A 25799-nucleotide genomic window follows, 5' to 3' on the forward strand; every position below is an offset into this window, starting at 1 on the left:
AACACGTCCTGGTGACTGAAGATGGCTCTCCACAACGAGGCGGAAAGGTTTCAAGATTGTAACTGTGTGAACTACGTTGAACGTGGTTGGAGACAGGAAACTGTGCTGTTACTTATATCCCACAGTTCAATTGACCGGTCCATTTTTAATAATGATATGACTTACATCTACGGGCCCTTGGTATGTCTAGCAGTAATTAGAATATGCTAAGTTAGTGACTTAGATGTGCTACTTTGATATGTAACAATAGTTGATTTAAAATTAGAAATATATTATGCTAATGTACAATACCTTTGCTGCCTATGGCTTGCCAGTTGTGTTTTTAACCATAAATGGAAAAAGCGATCAAGCTTTTGTACTCAAACTGAAGAGGGGCTTTAACCGACAAATTAATAAAGTCTAAATACAAACTATTTTTCAATGTATATTTTCTTCAAATGTTGAGTTAAAGAAATAGGTTCCGTCCAGTTACCAAGAAGTTGTAAGATTAGCGGTTTACCATGCCATATAATAAGTAATACCCATTTTACAACGCTCTCATGTCGTTATCATATACTTCATCTGATTCACAACATGGGGTTCCGCCCAGTTAGCAAGGAACTGTAAGATTGGCAGTTTATTATGCCATACAATAAGTAATACCCATATAATACCCATTTACAACGCTCTCATGTCGTTATCATTATACTTCATCTGGATTCACAACATGGGGTTCCGCGCAGTTAGCAAGGAACTGTAAGATTGGCAGTTTATTATGCCATACAATAAGTAAATAACCCATTTTTACAACGCTCTCATGTCGTTATCATATACTTCATCTGGATTCACAACATGGGGTTTCCGCCCAGTTAGCAAGGAACTGTAAGATTGGCAGTTTATTATGCCCATACAATAAGTAATACCCCTTTTACAACGCTCTCATGTCGTTATCATATAATACTTCATCTGATTCACAACATGGTGTTTCCGCCCAGTTAGCAAGGAACTGTAAGATTGGCAGTTTATATTTATACCATACAATAAGTAATACCCATTTTACAAACGCTCTCATGTCGTTATCATATAACTTCACACCTGTTGCACAATATGGGCGGAAATTGTCCTCTACATTTGTATTTAACGTTCGGAAATAAGAATAATGACTGTCAACTACGTTTTACTTGAGGAAAAGGAATCGCCTTTATACGATTTAGTGATAAACTTTATTGAATATTAAAGTGACACTTGAATTGTTGTGACTTTATTACCGATTTTACTCTTTAAAAAACTCGCTTTGTTGTGCCTATTTTATCCTTAAAATATCAGTTGTCCTAGTTTCTTTATGTAATTAAGTATATATTATTATACATCAATAAGGTGTGGACATTTCAACTTCATAAGGAATGAAGTTGAAAAATAACTAAGAAATATGAGTATTTTTAGAGCTAACTTTGTTTTGTAAATATGATTTTAAGTATAAGATATATATTTTAAGTATAGATGGTACAATATACCAATTATTCATAATTTTGAATACAAACGAATAGTGTAACTGGGAAGTACTTCTAACGTTTGTTATATATGTTTACACTCAAACACCGAATTCGGACAATGTCCGAAATTTTTACTCACTCCGCGATGTGGACAACGTGAATTACCCACGTCGCGTATTGAGCATTTTTTTCGGACATTGCCGAAGCGAAATACCCAGAACGCGTTGTGGGTAAGCGAAAGTACTCAGAGACGAAATAAACACGTTTCATCGGGACAGATTGAGCAAAACCATAATAATACCCATAACCCGACGTGGGTAATCTAATTTGCCCACGTGGGTTGTGGGTATTTGTAATTTGCGCAAACGCCGAAAAGCCTCCAAACACAACCATACCATACCCTACACTAATTCCATTATAACAAGTAAAATAAAATCAAATTTTCCTTGAAATTCCATTTATTTCAATCAAAACAAAAACTAAACAGTAAAATACAAGTATCTTATTATGAAAATAGAAAAAAAAAAGTTAATTTTTCACACATGTACCACTTTCACTGTTTATTAAAGTTCTTTTCAGAAAGTATTCACTTTTACTTGTTAGCACAAGAAGTGGCTACCGTGACATTTAGAATTGCATTTTTAATTTGATTTTACACATTTGCAAGATCTGCCCGAACACTTCTTCTTGCATCCACATCTGATGAAACCTTGTTTGGACCCGGATGACTTCATTGCTTCTATTTACGGACATTGAGCTGTTCATCAGGTACATTCGATGTTATTAATAAATTTATTAGGAGCTACCTGGAACTGGTTTTCTGGAAAAACTGTTTGTCAAGAACTCCATGCTTTGTACCAAGGGTATAGGAATCATCGTTCTTATTTATTACAAACAGCCATTACATTTCTTGGAGCTAGTCGGCCCCGGTCGACATCAGGAATGTTTACCAAAACGTTATCGCCGACTGAGACTGGAGTTAATTTTCTTTCAGTACGCTTTAAACATTTTTGCTGCCTACTGACTTTTCAATGCAGTTACACAGTTTTCTCGTATTGTGTCTATGGCAGATTTTCTTGAGCAAAAGAGTGCACATAAAGGTAAGCCTAGGTCTTCGTTATTTAATAAACTTCATAATGTATGTGGCTGACCACATTCAAAACAGCTGTTTGCTTTGTCACATATCTATTGCTTTGTCACAATCTATATTACAGAGTGTTAAGTTATCGCTGGACATAGAGTTTCTTTTTCTACGTGTTCATTGTTTTCTACAGTCCTTGTCAAAATCTCCGACAGCATCTTCATCCACAGCAATTTATTTCTTCGTTGTCTTCTTCATTTATAAAACTTTTTTCAAGCTTAGAGACTCTCCTTCTAGTTCTTCCTCAGTAGTTATTTTTTTTACGACGTCGGCTGTCCAAAGGGGAATCTAATAATCCATTTTTCTGTGGTGAACCAAACATTGCCTCATAAGGGGTTTCTCTTGATCCCACTGTGGTAACTGTTTGTTCTTAGTATTCTGAATGATCCTGAGACCATTTTGCCCATCCTGAGGTGTTGTTATCAGTCATCCAAGCCACAAGACTATCTCGAACGTCTTGATTGGCCCGTTCGACAGACCCTTGACTCTGCGAGTGTCTTGGTTTTCCATGTACTAGTTTTTATGGCCACTCCATTTACTGGCTAGGTTCTCGATAACCTGAAAACCCGTACCATTACCATTACAAAAATACTAAATTCTAGGGTGGAATCTTTTCACTACAGTAATTTGTTTTTTACCACTTACCCGGTTACAAAATTCCCGTCCATTATCACTGTGTAAGTATGTATGGAGCCCCAAATAAGCAAAATATATCCAAAAGGATGTCGGATACTTCATCAGCAGTTTTAGTTTTCAAGGGACGTAGAACAACAAACTTTGGTGAGATGATCTTGATAATTAAGGATATAAACTTGTATTCGCCGTCAGCTCTGATTGCATATCAATTAGATCCACCTAAAATACAATAAGAATACATAAATCGACTCAACATAAATGTTATGTCAACCTATACCATATATACCTCATTATAACAACTCAGCCAGTGCGTAATACGCTTAGGTATTTGTCAGCAAAGGAGAAACTGTCTTATTTTAGAGAAATGCTATGATATCTTACCTGGCAGCGTGAATTTAATGCTGTCATAATGATGGGTTTAACAACCAGCCCTTTACTTTTTGACTTTTTCTTAAGTGCGCAAGGTTCGCAAAGATCCAAATATATTTTAATTACCTCCCTGGAGTATGTTACAAAATTTCTTTTTTAGCTCGGCTTCCATAGCTTTTTTTTTTTATGACCAACTCGTAAGTGAGCTGAATGAATTGTGTCATACATTTGATCAATGCGACAGAAATATTTTATATCTGTCATTTCTTCAGTTGTTTTTTCAATCAACATTTCTTTATCGCCAATGTTTATGACATCAAACCGATTGATTCGGCGATAATCTTTAGACATCAAGGACTGACCATTTTTCCTCTTCTGTTTTGCCTCCTTTACTTCGCTGATAATTTCTTCATAGCGTGGCTCCTCGATAATAAAATTTCGACTTGTGAGACCATTCTTCTTGGACATCAGATCTTCCAATTTACTGTGAAATGATTCCTTCATTTCAAACAAAATCACAAAACACAACAGCACTTTAAAATAAGTCAACACACGCCACTTACGCACAGAACAAAGAAAAACTGCTTGTGTATAAACGACAGTGCACTAATGTCAATGAAAATAGACAGTAGGCCTATTTGTTTGCTAACAGTGACGATAGTGGGGGGGGGGGGGGGGGCGCATGTCTCGACCTGCACGTCTGGATGTGAGGAGGATAAACGGATTTCGGCGTTTGCGCAAATTTACAAATACCCACAACCCGACGTGGGCAAATTAGATTACCCACGTCGGGTTATGGGTATTATGGTTTTGCTCAATCTCCGATGAACGTGTTTATTTCGTCTCTTGAGTACTTTCGCTTACCCACAACGCGTTCTGGGTATTTCTCGCTTCGGCCAATGTCCCGAAAAAAAAAAATTTGCTCAATCCGCGACGTGGGTAATTCACGTTGTCCACATCGCGGAGTGAGTAAAAATTTCGGACATTGTCCGAATTCGTGTTTTGAGTGTACATATATATCTCATGTAAATCAAACCTATGAATCTATTTCATGATCTGATTACGTCTGGTGTTCAGTTTAAGTGTAAGAGTTACCTACACCACGGGTTCCTAATTTTTGTACAGTTTTTAATAAAGAGCTATTCATTTCATAACGTTTGACATAATTTGAAGACTTTTTTTTTGCATAATTTTTTTGCGCATTTAATTCATTCCTCCGTTATATAAAACCTCACACGTAAAGAAGTTGTTTCATACCAAAATGTATTGATAGTTCTCACTAGCCCCCCCCCCCCCCCCCCCCCCCCCCCCCCCCCCCCCCCCCCCCCCCCACCCCCATTTAGATGAACTTATCCCTCTGGCAACTAGACTTTAAAAACCTGCAGGAATATAAAATTGTTAATAAATTAAGCTTATCGTCTCTTAAACCACATTTGTACGTATAAATCAATCGTAGAGAACTAAACGGACGCAATGCAAGGTCAGTATGACATAGAGGTTATTGAAGATGTGACAGTGATAGTGTGCAGAATTATGTTTTCTCTTTGCCCGGTGTCAGATCATTCAGAGTGACGTAAGCAGGATGTTTGCTCTCCTGTCCTTGACAGAGCTTGCCGGAGATGTTCGCTTTACTGTGTAACTGCAGCATGCAACTGCGCGGCGATGTGCAGTACCTCGCTTCGGTGGCCCTCTCCCGACCACTCCCCAGTCAATCAACATTCATTCCCGATTGTATTCTAATTCAAGATAGTTATAAGAAATTTGTGACCTATTGTCCAAAAAGTCTATTTCCTTCAATTTATAACCAAATTGCTTGAAACAGAAACATTTAAATTAATACATGCTTTTTCCTACCCGATGGCATTTAAAATCCATTACAATAAATTATTTAGTCAGAAATGGTTCAAACCCTTTTGTAAAAAAGAATTCTAATCCGTGATATCTTGGCTAGAATCCGTAGTCTTCTTACTTGTAATCTACAGGGAAGGTCAAATTTTATTTATGTACTACATTTAAAATTAAGAATGAAAAATTAAGATTTGACATATTGCTATAGACAATTTAAAATAATATCCGCATTATAATTAAAACGATTCTGGTTTTTTGTTCTAATATCCTTGTGCTAATCTGCATTATTTTGCTTTCCAATTCTACTGATTTAGTGTTTTGTATATTTCTTAAGAGTCGACTGTATTGGCAGCCATTTTGATTTTAGTCTAATTAAAACAATGTTAAAACTCAAATTAAACTATTGTAACTTTGACTTTGAGGAAAGAAGTTTCATCTTAAATATATATATATCATATTGCTGTGTATTTTATCACTATTGTTTTTAGTGTTTTTAAATAAGTCTCAAACTAAGCTACTGGTAATTTATTTTATTATTAAAATTTTGGAAAAAATATTCTGTTTAAAGGTTTACCGAAAAGCCAATAAATTAAATGAGACATCTACGATAATTCTTCCACCAAAAGTAAAGACGTAAACCATCTTCAGTAATCCTTCGACGAAAAGTAATGGGTAAAACATCTACGATTACTTTTCGACCAAAAGTAAAAGTGTTCTGAGGTGTTGACATCGTTCTCCCAGGTTCCACCGAAGATAGTTTCATCACAGCCAGCTTTACATTAGAGAATCTGGTGAAACACATATCTCGATCAAAGTTAGACGTTCAAGTTCTGTTATAATATAAGGTCGCTTGAAAGAGTAATTTTTTAAGTTAGCGAAACTACTGGAAGGGTTAAAATAAAATAAATAAATAAAATAAAGTAAATACTAGAACTTTTGTGCTGTAGAGAACCTAGTATCAGCGGCAGGGGTTAGGACCAAGGTTGTGCAATACTGTCATAATAATAATAAATTATTTTATTTGTCGTGAAACATGTTACATGTGTTGACAAAGTCTAATTCAGCTACAGACTAAATAGCATTGTCTCTAAATAATACTGAATAATTATAGTACAAAAATATTATATATATATATATATATATATATATATATATATATATATATATATAAATATAAGACACTAATTGTCCAATTGAGTGTAATACTGATTATATCATGAGTTTATCTTGACAAATCAATAAAAACTCTATTTTGTTAATTGTTATATATTATTATATTTTGTTTAAAAAAACTCATACATTTTATAGAAATGGTTTTGTAACAGACATTTATAATGTTTAATTTTATACATTTTAAGAGAGTATTTTTCAATCAGATGTTTCAATTTGTTATGCACTTTTAAGCCAACTACAACATGACTGACTATTCATAGATTTACTCAGTCATCAATAGTCAATTAAAATGTTATTTCTGTTTCTTTTGTTGTAATTATGTGTGTGAGCATGGTTTATTAAGTCCTCATTATTGAAAAAGTTAACAGATAAATCATACAAATATAAATTAACTATTGTAAGAATTCCTAGGGTAATGAACAAGTTTACAATGATCGAGATATTCAGCTTTACCAACAATTATAACAGCTTTCTATTGAAGCAACAGTATTTCATGTAGTGTAGCACTATGTCCCTACAGTATTAATCCATATCTCACAATTGACTGTAAGTAGCCAAAATATTCAGTCGGAACACAATTTTCACTTACGCAGCAACATAGATAGACGTTTCAGTAAAAAATAATCCTAGATAATTTAGTAGACAGAGAATCAATGTGGGGTACTCATGAAAGATTGTTATCAATATGAATTCGTAAATTTTTGATTACACTACTCGATTCAAGTTTTTCGAAACTATTTTCAGGAATTGATTTTAAAGTAAACAAAATGGGTGAAGTGAATAAAACCTAGCATTTGCTAAGTCTAAGAGATTTTTAAGCTACTGCTTGGTTTGGTGTGAATAAAAAGCTAGCAGTTGCTAGGGGGTAGGAGTTGCTAGGATTTTTCCGGAAACCTAGCACTTGCTTACAATACCGAGTGAATAAAACACAATTCTCAATTTAAAAAGCTAGCAACTGCTAGGCTTTTGTTAAGTCAGCACCGAGGCATGCTAGCTTTTTACTTAGTTGTTTGTTGGACATCAGCCATGGCGGAGTTTATGCAAGTTCGACAGCATAAACATTATGGTGCTCGACGAGAGATAAATAAGTGTAAGGAACTGTTAAGGTTTGAGTCCGAAAGTATTGATTTTTTTAGCCGCGGATTTTTGAATGAAACTGACACTCGTGGCGGTGGACTTTCTCCAAGGAAACAAATGGAGGTTTTCTTACGTTTCGTAGCCGATCCTGGTTTTCAGTCTGGCATAGCCGAGGACGTTGGCGTTCACAGAACTACAGCATGCAAAACTGTAAGCTATGTTATGGATAAGATTATTGATAGAGCTAATTTTTGGATACAATTTTCCAGCAACAGTCGAAGAAATTAATGAAGCAAAAATTCAATGGCAGAGAAATTTCCGTTTTACCAAACTGTGATCGGGGCGCTAGATTGCACTCACGTACAAATTAAAAAGCCTAATCTGCATGGGGACGAATATGTAAATAGAAAAGGGTGTATTACAATAAATGTACAGGGTACATGTGACGCTCTTGAAAGATTTACTAGCATAAGTGCAGAGTGGCCAGGGAGTGTGCATGACGCACGAATTTGGCGCAGAAGTCCAGTTAGGGAGATCATGTCACGTTTTGATGGTTAGAGTATGTCTTCTTGGCGATTCCGGGTACGGAATATCACCATGGTTAATAACCCCTTTCAAACCACCAACAAATAAAGCAGAAAGGCGGTTTAATTTGTGTCATTCTAGGGAAAGAGTTGTGATCGAAAGGTGTTTTGGACAGATAAAAAGAAGATTTCCGATACTGGGTAAACTGTGTTCGTGTGGCTTCGGAAAAAGTGCCTAAAGTAGTCGTCTGTTGTGCAGTCCTACATAATATTGCCAAATATCTTGGTGATGTTTATGATGACAATTTTGAGATCAATGGTGACGATGAAATTGAAGAAATAGACGTACAACATGAGAATCCAGGAACTACTGGTCGAGGTGCTGACAAGCGAAGAGAAATGATGTTGTTTGTAAATCAATAAAGTGAGTATTTACTCGAAATTACCCATGTCTTGTGACCGTTTTACAAAATACACAAATGGGAAAAAGTTGGGCCAGTTAGCTGGTACTGTTTAATTTTTTTTGGGTTTTTTTTTTGGTTTTTTTTTTTGTTTTTTTTTTAGGGATTAGGGATAAAGGTTGAGTGGTATATTTATTTATTATTTCGATAACAATTTACTACTTAGCTAGGAAATATTAATTTATAAGTTTAGGTAAACATGAAAATCTTCATTATCAGTTTGAGAAGCAACATCTTGAGAAGAACTTTTCTTCTCATTTTCAAGTTTATTTTTTTCTCTTTTCAGTTTCAATTTGTTCAAACTGCATTTGCTGCAGCAAAAACAATCCGTTGAAGTTGAGGTATAGAGAGGTCCTTTGTTTCATCACTTTCATAGGCCATAACGGTTTTGGCACTTTTTTCTCACTTTAGTCAACAGTTTTTTTTCCGCCACAAACAGTTCCTTCATTGCTAAGGTTTCTCGTCGTCGGACTGCTCAACTTCAGCTAGGGTTTTCGTCGCTGATGTTGTAGGATTGCTTGATGTTCCAATAGAAATACTCCCTGGTACTTTAGAAAATACAGGGTTGTTTCCTTGACTTAAAAAATCATGAAATTCGGTTTCCCATGATTTCATCTTTATTGGCTTGTTCCCAGTTTGTTTTTTGTCTGTTTTTATTTTGATATTCGACTTCATATTACTCAAACAGCTTATTTAGTTGAACAACTGTTACAACTTTCCCTGTAGCTGATGAGTAATCCTCACTGACAATTTTCCAGGCATCTTTTTTGGCCTTAACAGCAGATGGAGTTTTGCATTTTTCAATTATTTACTGGGTGTTGAGTCACCAGTTTGACAAAAACAAAGCCCTGTCTAAATATTTATCGTCACCAACATCTTTCGTCGCTGGATGACATGACTGCTGTGATGGTAACTAATTTCCAATCAAACAGTCGAACAGTCGAAATAATTATCCTGAACACAAAGCGAACTACAAGCGAACTGACTAGTGAGTAGTGACAAGAGACAAGACTGCATCGAAAACGGAGCGGCGCGGCGCGGCGCTGCGGCGGAGGAGAGAGGAGGGGGGAACAAGTCACAACATGAAACCTAGTTGTTGCTAGGCTTAGCAAGTGCTATGCCTAGCAGTTGCTCAAGTTTTTTCCGGTTACTTCTTAAACTAGGGTAGATGTTTCTACCTAGACCTAGCATTTGTTTATTCACTCCGATTTGAGGAAGAGCTAGGACTAGGGGCTAGGTGCTAACCAGTAGATTCTAGGTTTTATTCACTCCACCCATTGTTTTGAGTTTTAGTTTCATTAATTAAAAACCGGTATCTTTAAACCATATTGATGCTTTAATTATTGTGGCGTCGGTTAATTTCTTTAGTTCTTTCAGGTTATTACTAACATAGCCGAGAGTATGCTCATTCAGCCCGTAACAGGCTGTGCTAAGTTAAGCTATCCACGCCCGGCGACTTCAACAAATAATTGACGGTTTTGCGCGTAAAGGAACACTTCTGATTAGGAAGAATTATATGTCTGCTACCATAGTTCATTCAGTCACCTTGTTGCCCTGAAATATGATACACATATGTAGGTCTACGTAGTATGAAGTGTCTATGAAGTATACTTCGGTAAAAAGCGTCTACTTCCGGTATAACAGGTGGAGTGGAAAATTCCAACATTCACCTGTTTTACTATCCAACAGACTAACTGATAACAACTAAATCTCGCCGCTGTACGTCAAACCTTTCTCGGGATAATGTGCGGATGAACCAATGCGGACATCCACACAAGCAAACAAGAATCGCATAAATATAGAATTTTTCTCTGTGGTAGCTATAATATAGACATACTGTATTGACTATCAAAGTTACTTGGGCTGCAGTTTCAGACGGTTCTAACGAGGGAGTTGGGTGGACGGATTTAAATTTTGTAGTATAAACGCTCTTTCTATCCCCTTTACTGTTCTTATTTCATCTTTTCTTCATATCTTTTCCATCCTTTACCTTTTTCTTTATTGCTTAAAAACGTGCTAAAACCACTAGAATGATGTTCTGTTGATTCGCCTGGTAATCGACTCCAACTCTTAAGTTTTTACGCTATCCTGGCTGAAATATTGCTCCTTAATACAGCCATGTAAATAGTGAGATTGACTGTGAACAGGACAATAATAAAGTTGTATATAAAAATTACGGATAAGGAATCACAAGTCGAAGCATCTATGCAAAGTAAAGATTTGATTAGCCTATAGAGTGGATATACCAGAAAGTCAGGAGAGACCTACCACTGAACAGGACGTTCTAAGCGTCTAGTGTTATAACGTACAGTAAGGTCGTCATGTGAAGCAATCTCTGTGTCAGCGAGGTCCGCACCATCTCCGGGCAGACTCTCAACAAACTCCCGTGCACAAGTCTCGTACAAGTGCTAAAACTAATATTTGTCTCATGGAGTTGCAATAGTGAACCTATATAAAACGTTTTTGCATTGAAACGAGAATTGGTCAGATTTATTAATACTTTTATATAATTGAGGAAACTTCCGACCTTTCCGGACAGACAGTCAGGATATATCCTGGATATAGCTTAAATACGTAAAGACATTCACTAGTCATCTAACAAAGATGAGTGACGCTAAGAGGAAAACAGTGACCACAAACTTGATCTTTACTGCTTGACCTTCACCTTGCCTACTGCTACAACGGTGAGCCGCTAAGTAGCTGTCTGCTGCTGACAGATCAGACACTGTTTGACAAGTACTTCTTCCCGTATATGTCTATTTTATCAGTAATATCTCTATGTTCTATCCCTAATCCTAGACGAGAATCTTCTGTTATGTCCTAGGTTTTTGTAACACCGAGTTATTGACCTGAATTAAACTCAAAAAGTCTACACACCAAATCACCAAAAGGTAATTGTGTATGTGCTGGGGTAGTTAGGCATGTTTTACGTGTCACGTTTTAAAATCTCATGATTGTACTCAAGTTTATTTTTCTGCGATTTTCTCGTTGTCATTGCGTTATCCATAAGATCAATGTATACATGCTCGGCCAAATCCCTTAGAGTGACAAACATCATCATGGAACTCGGTGTTGCCTTTATAGAAATGAAGTTTCATACAAAATGTCGAGCCAGGTCAGTTCGTTCTTGAAATATCATGCAGATAGTCAGCCATACATAAAGTCAGAAATGAAATTTTCCAGCACCCCTACTAATAGGCTTCGATAACGTTCAGCCAAGTACTTGGATGAGATTCGGCCTTACTATCAGCCGATTAGTCTTTATGAAAAGTCCCCCACGAAGGTTTACAATGGGGGAATCGGCCTACAACTTATTTGTATAATATGTTGTAAATCTGTCTTAGATATATAGGCTATTTAGTACATCAGTAAAATCGGCAGCTCGATATTTTGGTTTCCTAGGGAAGACGTATCCTGAGACAAAACGTGAAGGTGACATGCTTTTCATAGGTTGTGGGTTTCGATTTCACTTTGAAGGTGGTGGATATCCTTGCAAGAAATTTGTATTGGCCTTCGCTAAGACAAGTCTAAGTCTTTAAGACCGGGGTGAGGGACGGAGGGTTCAGACCAAACACCAATAGGATAAAGTTCAAAATGTTCTAATCCCCCCTCCACCATACTTGTTGGAGAGAAAACCAGCTAATATTGGAAATTAGAGGGCCGTACATCGGACTTCAACTCCTTCATCTTTATGGAAATAGACTGGCTGAAGTCTTAAGGCTAAAGAAATATAGCTGATTAATCCCTCCCTCCCTCTCTCGTATAAAATAGGGAAGAAGTTGTAAATAAATTGTGATAGTCCTGGTTGGAAATATTATAAACAATCCTGGTTATAATGGTTCTATAGACTAGGTTATAATGGTTCTATAGACTATATTCTCGTACTATCGCTATAGCGTTATCTCCCCTTGAAATAGGATTTTAGGTACGCTCCCCTCTTACCTGAAATCAAAGTCCTTGTGTCATTGTCATTCCCTTTCAAAAAAAAAAAATAAATAAATAAACATCTCTGACAATCGTCTAAATCCTTAAATATTTTTGAAAAGCTGTTTGCACTTCCTAATCAATATTTTTTTTACCGAAATGAATCGTGTTTAGGGAATATTTTTCAGCTCCGCTGTTTCAACTAGCTTTCAACCTCATTGTATCATTACTCGGATGTGTTTCGCTATTCAAATCCCTTCAATTGTTGCCAACATTACCCATTCAAAACTCTTTACACCATCTGACAAAGGAGTGGTGGAGGTTTTGTCTAAAATAATAGACATCTGGCATACAGACAAAGGGCGCCGCAACATTGTCTAACTTGCACCTTTGTCTACCGGCTAGAACTCGGTTTGTCAAAGAGTAAGTGCCGTGAGAGAGTAATTAGGATGCCACCTCTACTTAAGTTCCATCTCTAAAACTAATATACAATTCGCAAACTAATATACTATAGAAATAAACATTATATGAATTTCAAATTTAAAAACCAAACTCACAGTAGCACCTAAGCGTAATCGTTTCTGATATATTAAAGGTAGCTCATATTTTATAAACTGAGTCAAAAGATAAAAATTTCTTTCTTTATAATTTAAAAGAATTTTGTTCATCTAGCTTTAGTTCTTTATATTAAGTGCAATAACAGACACCAAAACATAATTGGAGGTTTAGAAATAAACATTTACTAATAAATTTTCATAATATTTAAACAAGTTTTGGAAAATGTTTTATTGAAATCTGAAAAAAAATAAAGATGTGTATCAATACATAAACTACCATATTTTTAGAAGAAGCCAGAACTTAATAATTCTCTGTTTCTACCAATCTTGTCTAGTATTTTCTGGCTTACCTTCTTCTTTCTTTCAAATTCATGAAAAACTATCCTCTTGTTCATACATTCTTTTTAAATCTTGTTTTTTTAACCCCATAGCGCCTATAGTATAATTTCCTGTAATGCATAGTATTTCTGTATTCAGAAAGGAATGCTAATTTAAAATTAGTTAAAAATATGATGTTTTCGATTTTGATTAATGTTTTACATTAACGATTACTATTTCAGATGTTTCCGGCCGGTGACGTTTTTAGTGGGTGCGAATAAGTCGTGTCCTTTACTTACCAGCGGAATACGCTGACGGTGCAGTAGCATATTCCCTATCTAAAACAATTATTTTTAATTATTACAATATGTTTTTAAAATTATAGGGTTATGTTTATTTTAAACCTGTGCAAAACTGAACTACATAATAAAAATAATAATATGTAAAAATAATAAAGATCAAAATTCCTCATGTATGGCGCAAGTCTTAAGTGCAGTTTGTACTTTTTCGTCATCTTGTTTGCTACTATTTTATAATATGTACTTATTACTATGTTGTTTGTTACTTTTGTTTGACGGATTTAGAGCACAACGAACTTTGTCGGAAGCGAGTTGAAACAATGAACACAAACAAGTCACAGCGACAATAAGTACTAATTCAGCGTGGTTGATGGAAAGTGTGACAAACTTTGACAAATCTTGAAAACTTTCCAAGCAGTCGCGTAGATCTAGGCGGTTATTGATAGAAACGAACGAATTTATTCTTCTTGTTTTTTACTGGAGAGAGAAAGATTGTTATTCAGTACAAAATTTATTCTGTTGACACAGTAGCAATTGTTATTATCATATGAATAGATTTACTATTACACCATCTTATATGTTAAAATGAGAAAGAGAAAGTTTAAACAGTGTAACTTATTTCCTGAATACATGTTAAGGTATAATACGACCAGTTTGTATTTACTGTGCATTTTTCATATTAGAGTTTTATTTATTGGGAATATACACTCAAATAATTATACACAATTAGATAGGATGTGGTAATTACAACAATTTGTAACAGACTAACCAAACGTAACAAGAATGTTGTACTTACACATGACCTAAATAAGTTCATGTGTTGTCAGTCTCATTGAATAAACAATTTCAAGGTGGCGACAGTTCAACCACCTGTGCAAACGTTTTTACCTCATCTTCTCTACGATATAAACCTAAAATAAAAGGTTTTTATGAATAGATTGGACAATTTTAAACATTAAACACTGTTATATATTACCCATGTTTTGTTTCTTAGTTTCGATGTCAAAACCTATAAAGATTAGCATACAAGTTTAATAAATAGTAGCATATAATCGTACTTCTTGCATTCCAGTGGATTGCCATACACTGACATTAAAATTTTTTGCTATTATGCTGCAATAAACTAAATTTAGTTTTTTCCTGTAACTGTATTTTCAGTACCATTGAAGAATGTTACGGAAATAACTAGCGATTCCTTGCCGACACAAGGCTCGCCTGCAATGATCTCTGGTTTAGTAGCGACATCAAGAGTGCATTTGAAGCTGTTACACCAGCATCAGAAGTTGACGACAGTATTCAGACTGGTATAATTGCTGTCTCACTACATAACTGTCAAAGCTTAAGGTGATTAGTGTATAGTGTTCTGTTAGTAAATTTTAAATGTGTTTTATTGTCACACATTTTTAAATGCCTTCTCAGAACACAGGAAAGTGATACAAACATATTTTTATCATTCCATTAAGATTTGAAATGGATCAGAGTGAATTAGGACCATCTTTAAAAATATGTAACTTTAGTAAATTGTATTTTATGAAACATGTTATGATCTAACACCGTAAGTCACTAAAGTCATAAATCAGTAAAAAAGGCATTCTTTACATACTGTCCAAAATTCACATTTGAACTTCAACGGTTTATAATTGGTATTAGTTACAAAACTAACAACATTTCCAATTTCAAACACCTTTAATAACTTGAAAAAAAATTTTTTTTTCTATGCAATATTTAAGATAAGAAAAGAATTTACAATTCCCAAAAAACAAAATGTTCCTATATATATATATATATATATATATATATATATATATATATATATAACTTAATATTTTATTTTCAACATCTCTAAAGTGTAATTTATTTATTTATTTAGATGACAAAGTAAAAAAATTGAGACTTTAAAAATGGAAAACCAATAACAATATCGAAAAATCTAAAATATTGTCCGGTTGCGTAGGAATTATACTTTAACAAGAGACATATTATTCTACGATTTAAAATAACGGCTTTAAAGTGTTTCAGAATTAGATTCATGTGTATCAGGTTCTGAATTGTTCTGGACAGGCTAAATTTAAGATGGTTGCCAGTACAGCGGCTCTTAAGACTGAAAGTTTAATGGCAGACAATTGTCAATGTCAGCAAGTGTCAATTTGGGGGTGATCGGTGCTGAGTCCGTGCTCAGCAACATCTTCAATTTAATTAAGTCAGTTAAAGATTATTGTAGGGCTGATTCAAGGCAAAGAGGTGATTGGTTAACTTTAAATTCGACATAACAATTGTGGTGTGACATAACTTTAAATACTGCAGTATTTGATATTAGTGCACACATCCTTATAATGTAGACATAAAACTTTAATATGTATGATAAATAAATGTATTATATAGTGAGTCACCTCTTAAATTAAGAATTTCTCAGCAAACTGCAGCGTTAACGTATAGTATTTCTTAAATGCCGTGTGTCTAAAATACTTCCTGCCATAACCGTTGACTGGTTGAAAGTTTTTGAACCTTCTTTGGAGACATGTAATAACATCAGCTGAGAACGTGATTAATAGATTTAAAAATTACCCTCTCCCGGTCACCCCTAACATGGTGGGTGGAGAGTGGAGGTAACAAAAAAATCATTATTAGGACAACCATTTTGGCAATATCTTAAATTAAAAGTCTGTAAGAAAAGAGAAACAAAAGAGAGATAAATAATGTCTGACCAGTCTGTCCGTATTAGTACAGTAAAAGGTAAAATTCTAATTTTTATTGGACACTTTTTTTGTTCATTGAACTCAAGAGACCTTTAGTTTTGGATTATAATAATTTATAAATAAATAAATAAGTTATATAACGATAGTAAAAGGGTTAATATACTATTGAAAAGTAACACTAAAATGATTTATGAATATCGTGTAAGAATCTGCAGAGTGTAGGCAGTGTCAACAACGGCAGGCCTGACATGTGTCAATTGGCTGATGTAGTAATCGGCACAGTAGCAATCAGTAATCAGGCTCTCCCGTTTATTCAATACGACGCGACGCCGTACAATCATTCAGCTCCCGTCTGTACAATCATCTCCCTTACTCGATACTGACGTCATGTAAACATTTACTCTCGTTTTGTATCAGGCCCAGTTGCTGTGCTATGATACAATCTGATTTGATTTTTACTTTCGTCGTTTTTATTCCTAGATGTCCTTGCAATTAATTAGCAGTCCCACGGTTCGACTGCGAAATTGTTTTTTGCTAACACTCATGTACCGAATTTTGAATTCTTATTTGTCTCATACTTTAAAATCTGGACATAATTTATTTTTTTAGGGAAGAATCTAGGACTCTGCACTTCACGTCATAAGGGACCTTTGCGCTCCATGTATTTAACGCTGAAATTTGAGGCTTCTGCAAAAAAAACCCAATTACATTTTTGTACACCTATATTCTAATCCGTTTGGGCCCAAGATATAAGCCTCTAGGGATTTTTACATGTTTCATAAACAGCAGGAAAAATCCAACCATTTTCTCAACTAATTCTTCAGTCTCTCTGCAGAGTCTGCATTCATCAGAGAGGCTTAAAACCACCGTCAATAGATGTCATAGAAGAGGACTATGCCCTTATAATATACCAAGCACCAGTCCTATATCCTCCTTAGTTAGTTCTACCTTAAGCATACGGAGGGAAAACACTTTTGATTGTCTTAGTCCTGAGCCTCCATGTCTCAGATTTTTTTCTTTTACCTTGCATTTATTAGAGCTTTACTGTTGGAGAAGGCAACTCCACAGCCCGGCTCAGGCTCTACCAAAACATTTCAGAGCCTATCTTGGCCAGGGCACCCTCTGTTTAATTCCAGAAATGCCTTTATGACCCGGCACCCAACTAAGGACAACTTCGTACCTCTTCTCCAGTCCCATTAAATAATTTCCTGCATGCTATTTTGGACATATTAAGTAAGTTAGACGCCTTGCCATATTCAAAATCCAAAATTATTCATAATATATTCCAAGATTTACTTTAAGATATATTTACAGACTTACATTTATACTTACAGATGTCAATTGACATGTTGTCTTTTGAGTTTTTAAACACTCGTAATGTTACTATGATTTTTATAATTTATTGAGAATTTCTAGAGACCGTTTATTAGTGTTTTTTTTTTAATTGTTCATAGATTGTTCACATAAGTTGATTAAACATAGAAAACCATCTTATAACATTTTATGTAAGGAGTGGGTTGTACAGTTAACAGTAGTTGTACATAATAGCAGTCATCTGAGTTTACATAAGATTAAGCCATAATAGCTACATAAGATTAGTTTCATAAAAAATAGCTTTTATTTGTGGTTGTAGAATTATTCAGATGCCCCATTTACCAATAAGAGTCGATCACTACTGATATAAATGCTTTTTATTTTATTCCTTGTTGTTATTCGTTATTCAGAGAAATATACTTCATACTTCATCGTTAGAATACTCAAAGAATGTGTACTTCACAAGAAAACCATATTTTTAAAACGATAATCCCTCATACTAAACTATAAAAATAAGTTTTTGAGATTTAATGTTAGCAATAATAAAATATTATAACAATGAGTAATAACGAATGTAGTTTTAATATAGCCGGTTCTTAAGTATCAGTGACCAAGGATTTTAAGTTTAGTGTGGACGGCGAACTACAGTAGTCATGTATGGATTCGATCCTGTAACTGACGGAGTCAATAATTATTATACATGTTGAAGTACTAAAGTTATTTTCGCTAATATAGACAAACGTTTCTGCTTTGATCGCGATTTCACCGGAACGTCATTTGGACATTTAGTAACGACGCGAGTTGAGGCTACTGAAGTAAAATATAGATAGTCTTCTGTTCTCTACGATGGAATGATCCAATTCATTTTTACATTTATAAATAAAATCAAGGTAGTACAATTTCATCTAAAGTAATTATAATATCTTGTGCATACAAGTTTTTGTTTAGAAAATATATCAAACAAATTACCTCCTGTACTAAAAATGGTATTTAATCTATTTTGTTGGAAATAGTTTGACCCCCCCCTCCTCGTTCCCCCTTTTAGATGCGATTCGGTTGTGGCAGGAAAGCCCACCAGAACATATCGCGCGGGACACGAGCCAGTCCAAGCCGCATCGTGCTCAATATCCAGAACCAACTGTCTATTGTTGTCTAGACAATGGATACCTTCAGCCAATTACTCCAGACGATTGTGTTCACTCCGAGGACGTCCCAATAATTAAAAAAAGTTTAGTCGATATCAGGAAGCCTCAGTGGATGTCTTACTACATGGGTGGGGTACTCAAGGCGGGAGATAGTTAATCTAAAATAATAACTTTTTTGTGGTGTATCAAAGTCAACATTGCATAGTAGATATGCAAATATAAAATAGATCTGTTTATATATAATTTCAAGTAAGATTGATGATCAAAAAGATCTACTCCACCGGGATTTGAATATGAACCTCACACTTACCGGGCGAGAGTGTGACCGTTACACGACAGAGACCTTACTTTTTCTCCAAAAATATTTTGTATTTTGATATATTCCTTAGCACGTGTTCAAATAAGCACTAACATGTAAATGGAAAATTAACAGTTAACAGATATTTGATATTGATTCATTTTGTTTACATAGCAACAGCCGTGCAACAGCCTAATTTAATTTCAAGGATGATTAAGAAACAACAGTTCTTGCTCCGATTCGATATATACAAAGATAAATCGCATCCCTTTAGAAGCACGTTCTTTAAAATTGTAAATGTAAAGTTCTTTATTCTTCCAGAAATAAGAAATTTACAGTAAATCATTAGGGCGTTCGTAAGTAAATCGTAGGTGATTTCTCAATAAGAGTAAAAAAATGTAATTTCTTCACAAAATCTAATATTTTATTAAAATAAATGAATTTAAGTCATAATTCTAATATTATCCACTGGATATCCTTGTATTCACTCTTCTTTATTACTCGTATGTATACCCCGTTACAAAATTGCCCAAAACCAATTTTAGTTCAATTCTTTAAGTTCCTCGTAGGGTGATAATATTTTTAATTTTTCTATGTTCGGAGGAATAGTTCCTTAAACGAAATAATGAACCCGATCAGAATTCGATTGCACTACTTTGATCATTCTTGTTGTAGTTGGTAGTGTCTACTTTTGTATAGCTTAATACATATTATTAACGCCTTTTTTTAGTTTTCTTCCAACATCTCGTAACATGCTGTACTGAAGTTGCATACATAATTTCTTATCCACAGCTTATTTCAATTTCGAGATATCTTGCAGGCAAACAAACAATCAGACAGAAAAGAAATTTTTAAGTTCCCGCACAGACGTAAAATACATATTAGCGGTCTCCTGTGAGATAGGATTTGCTAATGCTCAGCCAGTAATTTAGAAATACAGTTTTTTGTTCCATAACTTCTTTTATTTCGTTGAATTTATTTATAATACATTTTGTACAGTACATTATAAATGAAAACTATTGAGCAACTGTAGGTAACCTAATGCATGTTATGTTGGTCGAACCCAGCTGATTGTGAGCGACACCGCCACCTCAGTCCGGCGAGCTAGATAGGTTATTATAATGCAAAAATATGTAGCATTAAAAATTTCGCTTTATTTATTAACATGTACTTTAAACTCTATTTATTTCATATAATATATGTTTATTATTTAGTAATGTAGCAATCGCAGCACTTGAACAAAAAGTTTTTAGCCTTGACCCTTTTTTTGTATTTTCTCTCACACTCACTTTCATAGCAATATATATATATATATTTATACATATATATACATATATATATATATACATATATATATATATACACATATATATATATATATATATATATATATATATATATATATATATATATATATATAAACTTTGTTCTTTATTAACTAAGAGAACCTAATCAGAGTACCTAAGAGTACTTAGTAGCTAAAAATTTTCATGAGCGATCCGTAATGAATGCTTGTAAACACATAACACAAACCACCTCGCCATCTCAAGGTCACCAGCTGTAGTACTTACCGCCACGCGAGTCCAGGCAGTACCGTGCACTGGGACACGCCATCGCCGGAACTTTGCCTCCCTGTTTCCTCCGGAACTATTTCCCAACTTATCATTGCAATTATTACTGATAATAAAATACTAAAATAGCTTTATCGTGACATGCAACCGTGGCACCGTGGCTATCTCGATGTCATTATCCATAAGATTAATGTATAAATCTATTTATTTACTCCTGACAAGTATTATAGTTTTATTTTTCCTATTTGTGTAATCTAGTCAACCTAACAAGATTGCAACGTACGGAAGTAACTGGGCATGCCTTTCATTTTTGTGGTTTTTGGTTTCAACAAACAGACTTGTAGCAGAGAAGATTAAAAAAACGTGCAAACCCACTATCTTGTCTGTAGCCTAACAGTCGTTTCTCCATTCAATTTCCATAGTAAAACTATAATATGTTATCGTCAGAAATGTTTTTAATTAGTAGCTACCAGACAACTTCGAAACATGGATTTAATACATAAGTAGTTCACGTTAAAATTACAGTTAAATTATGTGGTTGAAGTAGAATGAAAAGCAAAGCTATTAGTTATGTATCTCTTACTTGACAGATAATATTTCCAGGCCCGTACTCAGACAGGTTTTTCCGAGAATTTTACCAGAGCCCGGGACTTTAGAGTGCCTGTGCCGAGCCCCGCCACTCATCTACAGTTTGATGGGGACGAAGTGGCGGGACATGGCGGAGCCCGTCGAATATCCCGCCTAAGCTGAGTAAGGCTTTGTACAGTATTAGGCAACCATATATTCAATCCCAGCTGATGTTATCTAATCAGATAAGATATGCTTATAAGGGAAATATAAGTTTGGAGGCCAATGAAGACCAGTGGAGTAGTGGTGAATGTGACCGGCAATACCCAGTTTTAGTCACTACAAGTACGTAAGTTCCATCTATTTGCGGTTTTCAACTTGCAAAATCTTCGTGGAGAGCAATCCTGTCAGAATTTTGTAAGGAATGTAAAAAATTTTGAAAATATTCTTCGTAAATGGAAATATACCAGAGTTAGCTCTGTGGTAGTCGTGCCAGTTACCATGGAGGAATATCTCCATGATATATACCTCCTTTGTTTACGCACTCTGACAAGATGGACGTGACAAGACGTTAAGAAAAGTGCTGTGCTTATTAATTTGGCTTATCAGTTGTTATTTCCGCCTATTAATAGACACTATTGTACTCATCCACTAGTCAGTTCTAGAATGGTAAAAGGGTACCATTGTTAGCATGTTTAGTGATCAATTCTTTCCACACCAACAATTCGTGAAACAGTTGACAAGCTAGCGGATGTTATAAAGAGGTAAATTACAAATATGAGATTTGCAGTACTACCGATAGACATGTTGTACATGTTGTAAATTAAATGATTATCTTGTAGAAGTAAATAGTGTTGATTTTCTTTTTAATATACAGCAGTAAACCTAATATAGTGACAAATGAGTAGTTTTTATGGTACAACTGACTACAGCCTGTATTTTCCCAAAATATTACAAAATAATAAATTCACAATGATGTCGGTGATTAATAATTATTTTTTATTAATTCTTTTTTACCGATTTTGTTTGTTTGTTGAAGTTTTTGCAAAGTTTAGGTATGGCAACAATTCAAGTAAAGTTGACCGTTTGTTTTTAAAGTTAGTATAATTTTTTTTCCTCTCTGTTAGCTGAGATTTTTTTTTTGTTAATTTAAATTGTAGGAACCTCAAAACAGGCATTGCCTAAGAGGCCCTAGATTTCCTTTTATCCATATTTGTAAATTTTTAAATATAGTACGAGTATAATGTGTAGTTAAGTTTATAGGTAAGAACTCATTGGTTATATTAATTTTGTAAATAATTTACTGTTTTGTATAATACTGTACCATTGTATAAAAAAAAGGAAATAAATCTATTCTTATTCTTATTCTATTCTTATTGTTGGCAATTTACGAGTATTGTTATTTATTGCATTGTTACGTTGTTTTGTTGCACTGTTGATTGTGTACGTATTATTTACTGGTCGTTTACCTTTTGTTTCTATATTGCTGTTGTTTTATGTTACCCATGGTTTACCTTATTTTTGTTGTCTATTTTTAGTTGCTGATTAATTCTTAGTCATTGTTATTACTTGATGTTAGCTTGTACCGATATCTCATTATATCGATTTATTTTGTTATCGTTTGTATTACCCATCTATTTTTCAATTTGAAATTGATTTGCCGTTGGCTTGTAATAAATATATAGTGTCCAAAAAGTTTTGCTGTGTTGTAAAGGTAATATAGCTACTGGAAATTTGCCTTAAGTTAGTAAAAACGGGAATTTAGTTTTATATGTGGTACTGAAGTAGTATCTCATGCTTCCCATGGGTACAAATTATAATACTTTGTAATGGATAATTGGCCTTTTAATGTGCCCAATTATTTTAATAGTTACAGTTACAAATTCCAGAATATCCAGTTAGCATTTGGAAACTCTCGTTCCCAAGGTCCAGCATCTCATCCCTTATGTGGGAGAGTTATCCCTTTCCTCTTTTGTTCCCGTTTATGTTGCCTGAAATATTAACAGAACAACAAATTGTTTTCTACATTGTGACTTTATATTTAAATTTCGTCCTAATTTAATAATGCCAATCAATATCTATTACGTTGCACACTGGGAAGTTCGCTGAACCCACAACATTGTAAACACAAAAGACTTGTGTGGGGTGAGTAAGGTAAGTGAATCCCTACATAGGCTATTGCGTGGGGCCACACGTGCGTAGTTAGTTCGCTGAGGAAGCCAACAGGTCCACCTGTAGTACAGAAATTGACGAAAATAAACTTACCTACGTCATTGTTATTTCCTGCTTGGGAAGGCAATTAGGTATACCTAATGCAAGATTGGATTTTTATTATGGAATTTTCTGAACACTCGATAAGTAAATTTGTTTATAATGTAATTTTTGACGAATATTCAGCTCGTCCGCTTAATATTGCTTATGTACGCAATTGTATTATGTATTTTCAAACTCAAAACAGAAAGTTTCGCTGGTTGACTTTACGTAATATTAAATATATAAACTATCTATACAGAGTACCACAAAAATGCTTAGTTGGCTACTCTATATGTACATAGAGTAAATGTGTATTTATGTAGTTAGCATTTTCTATATGTATAGAAAATTAACTTAGTTTTGCCATAATTAACTATTTTGATATTTTTTGAACACAATTATTTTTGAAAATCTCAGAGATATTTTTATGGAACTTGGCAAATGTTTTACTAACTCAGATATCAAAATATGGTTAGTTTGTATTTTGGTAAAGTTTAAAATTGTGGCTGTTTAATTAAACATTTTAAATACAAATTCCTTAAACTACAGTAGATTCGAAAAAGGATATGTAAGTGACAAACGTTTTAGTACTCTTCAATACAAAAGTAACAGTATCTTGATTATTACAATTTGATATTACGTTTTTAAAAGACCACCACTAAACAAACAAACAATCCCTTCAATTTTTATTCATGGACCAATTTCAATAAACAGCGTATTTTTTTAAATTTTATAAACGGTTTTAAAACTTCGCTCAATTGCAATATTTTTAAACCAGTGGGTTTTGTGGAATTGGAATTTAAAATATTTTAATGGCATACATTTTGAAATTTAACAACTTAGAGAACAATATTTTTGAAGTTACTTTTGGCATATTACTATTCGCAAGTATCAGTGAATTATTCGTTGCCAACCATGGTGTAGTGTGATGGGTGAAGGGGATCATGTCTCTTTCAAGGCCTAATTTATTATTAGGAGGCTTTACCTTGACGTAGACAAAGTTTCCTTACGCACTCCGCCCGGTAGAGCGTACAATACCGTCATCCCCCTTCTTCCATGGTGTCCATCTATTCCCAAGTCAGTGATTATACCAAAGTATCTGTGCGAATTCATCCTGAAAATCCTTTCACTCGTGAATCAGCGCAAAAGACTTTTAAAGATAAAGATGCAGTAATTTTCACGTTCTTGCCTTACAAAAACATAAAATAAACCGAACGGCTCGATTTCATCTCTGATAAACAAAGTATTGGGGTCATATACATTATATAAATATTTCATATTTACTATTTTTCACTTTTTATATATTGCATATTATGTAAATATATGAACGATATAATATAATTTTTTTGGCATTAATTAGTAACGGAACAATACAAAAATTGGAGTAAATCGGGTTGTGGTTTACCTCTAAATCGGTTGTTAATCTACAGTAATTATAGAAATAGCATCTAAGTGCCTTTTCGTGGAAAGTATTTTACAATTTCTTTATTTATTTAGAAATAAACTAAGGCCTAATTTAGCCCCATTGTTTATCAATAACTTAACACTAAAATGTTACAACCCGGTTTATACTGGATAGCTAGAATGAATGGCAGACCATTTAGTTTTGAAATCAGCCGTCGATTCTGCTGTATATGCTTCTGAAACTCTGCAAGGCCTTATTCGTAGAAATTAATTTTTGTTCAATTTTGTAAGTGGAGAGTAGAACCAAGCAAAAAGCATCATTCATGACTTTCACCGACTTTCATGACATGGCACGTTCTCATAGATATCAGGATACACTGTACTGATCTTTTTTTCTGAACAAGTAAGAAGTAGTCTTTCGTATATGGAAAGAACTCTAATTATGTGGGTCACTACATTTTTCATAAATAGATGCTGTACGTACCCTTGAAGCAATGTCATCTTGACTTCACCTCCTCTCTATAGGGAAGGGATCATGACGAGAATTCCTTTCGTGAATATTTTGTTGGTTGTATTAAATGTGCGAAAGCTGCGTAGGCTTTCTATCCGTCGTACTCTAATTTCTGTTATACTGTAGCTGTTTGGATGTTAATCAAATCTAAAGTCTAATAGTATAATAATATGTTCTAGGATATATCTTTCGGTATTTCTTTTCTGGATAACGCTAAAACCCTATTGGTAGTTAGTTTTAA

General features: G+C 34.4%; 1 protein-coding gene across 2 annotated transcripts in view; it reads left to right on the forward strand.

Moving 5' to 3' along the window:
• LOC124364748 (protein PRY1-like) overlaps positions 1-25799 on the forward strand; it is a 189820-nt gene that overhangs the window by 22652 nt on the left and 141369 nt on the right. The gene's annotated exons all lie outside the window — the stretch shown is intronic.

This window comes from Homalodisca vitripennis, chromosome 1 (assembly GCF_021130785.1).
Source record: "Homalodisca vitripennis isolate AUS2020 chromosome 1, UT_GWSS_2.1, whole genome shotgun sequence".
NCBI lineage: Eukaryota > Metazoa > Arthropoda > Insecta > Hemiptera > Cicadellidae > Homalodisca > Homalodisca vitripennis.